The 5942-nt window shown below is 50.3% G+C and overlaps 1 pseudogene; it reads right to left on the bottom strand.

The window, feature by feature from the left end:
* Positions 1-3751: 3751 nt before the first annotated feature.
* LOC121835671 lies at positions 3752-5737 on the bottom strand (annotated as a pseudogene).
* Between the last annotated feature and the right edge of the window lie 205 nt (positions 5738-5942).

Genomic DNA, 5942 nt, shown 5'->3' with positions numbered 1-5942 from the left:
ATCAAGCCCCATGCTCGCGCCAGTAGCCTTGACACCGTTGCACACAAAGTATGAAACAGAGCAGAGTTGCAAGGAGCGAAATTATTCAAGCGAGCTGGGTTGTAAACATCATAATCTAAACTTTGAGACAATGAGCAATAAAATAACGGACAAGACGGCACAAAATCGCAAAATTTTGTGTCGTCTTGTCCGTTATTTTATGGCTCCTTATCTCAGGGTTTAGATTATGATGTAGCATAGCTGCATAGGGTGTTCTTTCGTGCTCCTTTTTTGCTTCTTCAGCCTTTCATTTTGGTACGTTGTGAAAACATGCACAGAGTATGTGATATACGGTTCTGTACACTCCGAATAAAGTGCATCCCTCAATTAATTTATGATGGGCACAGTTTGTCACCAGGGGAACACGCCATTTGTTTTTCTTCTTCTATAATATCAACTTTTGTCATCAGCGCCTATGGACATAGAGTGCGCGAAAACTTTTTATTTTTCCTGCGCAAATTTTTCGATTTGTAGGTCAAAGTGTAGTGCGGCTGATATCCGTTTCGCTAGTGTTTGCACTCAAGTAATGATTATCAATAGCGCATAGGAATCACCCTCCCCCTCCTACCTCCCCCTTCTCCTTATGTGATGCCCTCAAAGACCCTTTAGGGATAGCTAAATAAATAAACAAATAAAGGACCATTAAATGATTTTCCAGCTTTTTCCAAATGAAGCCTCCAAACAGTAGCGTATCAAGTTGTTCTTGAGTGGACGGGCAAACCAGACCCCCCCCCCCCCCCCCCCCTCAGGGCCGGTGGGCGGTGCCCTTGGTATCCCTTGGGCGCCGCCGGCCAGTGTTTGCCCTGCCCAGTGGCGGCTCTTTCGGGGGGGGGGGGGGGGGGGGGGGGGACAAATGTCTTGCCCCCCCAACTCTGAGAACTGGGGGGGGGAAGGGCAAGGCCCCCCTTGCCCCCCGGGCTGGTACGCCCGTGACCCCAAATAATCTTCAGTGTTCATAAAACCCGAGGCAAAAATTCGTTTTCGCTTTATTGCCTGCATTTACGCACACAAAAAAAGAAAAGATGAAAACTCACGTCTGCTTTTCTCTTCGATTCGACCGGACTCGGCCACCAACATGTGAAATCACGTGGCCGTGAGGTAAAGTCAACGTTGGGTAAAGTATGCCTTTCTACCGGGAACGGAAGTTCTCCCATCCGAGCGAGGGAGCCGCGTTTGGCACCAGAGCTGCGTGACACGGACGCTTGAACTTGTTAACAATCAATCCGTCGACAAATATCTGAATTCGCGTTCGTGGCCAATGAGTGCAATGACGGGACTTATCATCACTTGCGAATGACAAGCTCCAAGGCGAGCTTAAAAAGCACGGTGAGCTCGGAGTCATCGTACCGGTGCCCAAGCACATCACGACCGCGTGATTTCTTATTTCACTTTTCAGTAGAGGAGGAAAGAAAATAAGGAAGAGGTTAAAAATCATTTCACGGTCCCTTTATAAGATTAAAAAAACGCAAACAAAACGAGGACAAAGACGACACGAAGACAGGAGTCTTCGTGTCTCCTTTGTCCTTGTTTTGTTCGCGCTTTTTTAAACCTTTTGACAGCGGAGCTGTTAGGGGCTAGGTTCCCCAGGATTGTGTCCGGTACCAAACAAATGTCGACACAAATCTCTGGACAGCTACCACCATCTATGAGCGACGGCGGCAACCAGACAACCGGTTTGCCGGCCTCGCTCATAGATGGCGGCAACCTTTCCAGCCTTTCCAAACAGTTCCTTAAGGATTATCGGCCCCTGACCGTGACCTCTACGGTATACCGGACCTTCGCCCACATTATCAAGGAGCATGTACATGGCAGCATGGGCAGAAGAGAACGAACTGCTCACCGAACTTCAGGGCGGATTTCGGAGGGGTCGAAGGTTGGAAGACAACCTGTTCATCCTCACGCAGTGTATTGAAATTGCCCGAAAACAGGGAAGAAGACTGCTGTGCTGCTTTCTAGATGTAGCAAAAGCATGTGACAGCGTACCGCACGCGCAACTCGTGCGACGTTTGGAGGAGCTCCACCTTCCCCTTCGGTGGCTAGCTTTCATACGGCGCTTATACTCACGCAATACAGTAACGACGCAACTGAAGGGGGTCGACTCAGAGCAAGTCACAGTGACGAGGGGGTCTCCGCCAGGGATGCCCACTCTCCCCGCTTCTTTATATTCTGTATGTGTCAGGGTTGGAGGAACGCCTGATCCAGTCGGAGGTGGGTTTTTCACTGGCACACATGGAAGAAGGCGCAGAGGTGAAGTGGATGCAGCCGGGCCTCACCTATGCGGACGATGTTTTATTGACGGCAGAGACGATGGAGGACCTGCAGCGTCTAATATGTATATGTGAGACGGAGGCGGCTACGTTGGGCCCTCAGTTCAACGCCAAAAAGTCCTTTAATTAGCCGGGTCGGATGAGGCTAAATTACACAGTCTGGGGCTGAACAAGCACAGGTGCAGGAGTCGCACAAATACCTGAGAGTTGTACTGACCAACAAGCCGGAGTACTTGTCCGATCATTATGCTCACCTCCGACAGGCAGCCGTGCGAGGTACGACTGTACTCTCACAACGCAATCTTTGGAGTTGCAATCGTTTTCCGGTGACTCGCGAACTCTGGAAGGCAGTTGTGGTGCCTGGATTAACCTTCGCCATCGCGGTTCTTTGTGTCCCTGGCACAGTGCGGGAAGTCATGGAACGTCGTCAACGAGAGGTCGGGATGCAGGCCCTGGGCTGTCACGGAATGGTGGCCACCGGAGCAGTCCAGGGAGATCTTGGGTGGTTGTCGTTTGAGGTCAGGGAGGCGACCAGTAAGATAACCTACAACAGCCATCCCCGTCTCATGAACCGCGGCCGGTGGGCCAAGAGACTCTTCATCTACACGTATCTCACGGGAGTGCAGACTGGCTGGAGGAAGCGGCTGTATCAGTTAGAGAAGAAATACGGCTTCTTTTCAACCCCTGTAACTATTACATCAGACAGGAAGTGGGAAATGGAGATACGAAACAGGGTGAGAGAGGAGGAGGCAGCTTGGTGGGCAGAAACGACGAAGTCCAAGTCGACACTATATATGTACCATCGATATAAGCACGAAATTTCGGCAGAGACTAGACTATACGACAACAGCCTGGGCAGCCGGCTCCCCTTTGAGTCACGCGCAGGAGGGCTGCGAACGCAGGTGTATCGCCGTTGCTTCGGCCAGACGGTGGAATCTGCAGCATGCCGTGTGTGTGGTCAGGCATGTTATGTTGCTAGTTAAGCTCAGGAGGATGGTTTAAGCAAACTGTTTAATATGTAACATACGAGATCAAAGCAGCAGCTATGGCGATTGCTCGTCAGTTCCAAACGCAACAGCGCGTGCCACACCGTGCGAGCGTGCTCACTGGATGTCCTCTTCTTCTAAGATCAGAGAACCTCATGACATCATAACATCCCCCCTTCCTCTTCTTCTCCTTTTTTTTTTTTTGAGATTACGCAGTGCGAGTGCGGCACTTGTCAGTCTCTGTATCGTAGCTGCTTCACCACGACGCGTCCACTTCTTGTTGTTTTTTGGTTTTCCTGTTAACCTTGTAGACGTGGAAATGTTTTCAAGTGATTCGTCGTTAGAGACTGTAGGGACATAATCTTCAGCAACTTCGTTTGAGACTGTAGGGAAATAGTCTGCTGTTCCATGTGCTTCTTTGATGTGGTACCGGTTGCGCCTGTAAGTCCTCGATGTGTTTCAGCTGCTTCTTCTCCTGGTTCCACTTGCACTCCTCGGCTCGAGACTGCTATACCGCCGGGAGAGTTTCTCTATCTCGTCTCGGCTTGCTGGTGCCTCCGAAGTTCTCGCTGTACCCCCAGTGCCCTCGGTGACATGTTCCATCGAGGCTCCCACTTTTTGGTTTGGCACCTGTACCAACCGTTCTTCAGCCTTGAGATGCTTGTCCTTGAGGAGGCGAAAGCGCTCTTGCAACTGCTGGTTTGCTTGCCAGAGCTCTTGCAGCTGCTGCATGGTCTTTTGTCCCACTGCGCCCTGCTGCTTCTCGAAGACTGCGAGAGCTCGTCTGGCTGTTGCCCACTCTTCTGTGAGCTGTGCGCACCTGTCCTCCAAACTGCGTTTCTCTTGGGCTGCCGCGTGAAACTCTTCCTGCAGGTTCCTGTGTCTGTATACAATGTGGTAATACCTGTCCAACAGCTGGGAGTAGTGTGTCTTCAGCGCTGACAGTGCTGCCTCACACTTGGCCGCTTCGTCCAGCGCACTGCAGTGCTCGTTCTCCATCTCCTTAGTGGCCTTGACGTGCTGCTCGCGCTGAGTCTTCAGCTCCTCCCCGAGGCAATGTCGTGCATGTTCTAGGTTCTCTGCTAGCTGTTGAAAATGTTTGTTGTCGTTGACGACCATCTCGGCTTGCTCCTCCAGGCTGGAAAGTACTGACCGCAAAACGTCGGCTTCGATTTCTAGCTTTCCGTTGCGTTTTAGGAGGCTGCTGACTTTCTCGTCCAATCTGTCACACTCTGTTTTTGCCTTCTCGGTAATGGAGTTTCCGTCTGCTTCTGTTTGCGACGAATTGTGACACTTAAGAACATTCTCTCTCTCTCTCTCAAAGTCCCCGCCACCTTTTCATGTCTCTGCTGCCAGAGGCGACTTTCATCAGACACGCATCTAATTTTTTCACTCGCATCTTCACAAGATGATTTTTACTGCTGCCTTTCTTGAGCGAGGAGCTCGGTTCTAACTGTCAAGGATGTGACCCGTTCCTGAAGCACTACCAGCAGACAGTTCAAGTTTTCCAGCTGACTTGCTTCAAGAGACACTGCAGCTTCTGACAACTGGTTGGTGTGTTCGATGATGCTCCGGACAATTGCCGCCGATGATGCTCCGGAAAAATGCCCCGAGATCTTGTAACGGCCACTGGTACCGATCCTTTAAGTACTGATAGTTTTGCTGAAGTAGATTGAACTGCTCCTCTTTTTTAGCAAGCTGGTTTTCCAGGGCTCTCTTTTGCGTTTTGAGATGCCCAGCAGCTTCTTGAGGTACTGAAAGACACTGAACTCTCGTTGTTCGGAATCATTCTCAACTACCGGCAAGTTCTCGCCACAGTCTTGAAGAAGGACATCCTGCAAAATGCAGTACTCGGCAGAAAACCTCTCAAGCTCAAGCTGAGATGCTTCAAACTTCTCCTTCAGGGTGTCCGCTTCCTCTACCTTGGCATCTACAAGCTCCATTCGCCAAATTCCCATTTAGAGAAACTAACTGGGCTTTCAATGCTTCGGACTCCTGATACTTGGCATGAGAAAATTCTGCTTGCTGTGCTTGCATCTTCCCCAGGAGAGCCGAAGCTGCCTTGCACTCGCTTTGAAGGGCCTGCTCACGGCCAAAGCTCGCTTCAATATTTCTCTCGTGCTCCAAAGACACTCGCTGCATTTCGGCCTTTGCCAGCACCAACTCTGAAATCAAGCCTTGTCCCTCTTCGGGGCGAGATGCCAGCATGCCCTTTTTTTTCTTTGACCGCCTATCCAGCTTTCTTCAAGTTTGCGCAAGCTTGGATTTGAGCAGTTCGAAGTTCTCTATGGATGCCACTGCCTCTTTACTTCGTAGCTCTTCCACCTGGGTCTTCGAAATATCATTAATGTATACGCTTTCGTACCATGCTGTTGCTTTGGTTGATGGAAGAGGTCCAATTGTTATGCCTCCCAAATGAATCGTTTCATTGGGGTCATTGTTCATGGATGAGTTGGAAGTTTCTTCTACTGCAGAAACACGTCGATATCCGTAGGTTTGCTTTCTGCTGTGTCTGGTTGCACAGTCGGGAAAAATGTCCAAACTTTCCTCTGGAAAGGCAGTGCTTTCCGTAAGCTGGGCAGTTTCGGGGTTGATGGGAAGTACCACATCTCGAACATGAACTTTGCTGTCTGTTGCTGAATTGGTCTTT

Source organism: Ixodes scapularis, unplaced genomic scaffold (assembly GCF_016920785.2).
Source record: "Ixodes scapularis isolate PalLabHiFi unplaced genomic scaffold, ASM1692078v2 PGA_scaffold1__304_contigs__length_218370807, whole genome shotgun sequence".
Classification (NCBI taxonomy): Eukaryota; Metazoa; Arthropoda; class Arachnida; order Ixodida; family Ixodidae; genus Ixodes; species Ixodes scapularis.
Note: the sequence above shows the minus strand (reverse complement) of the source record. Positions and strands in the feature narration are given on the sequence as shown.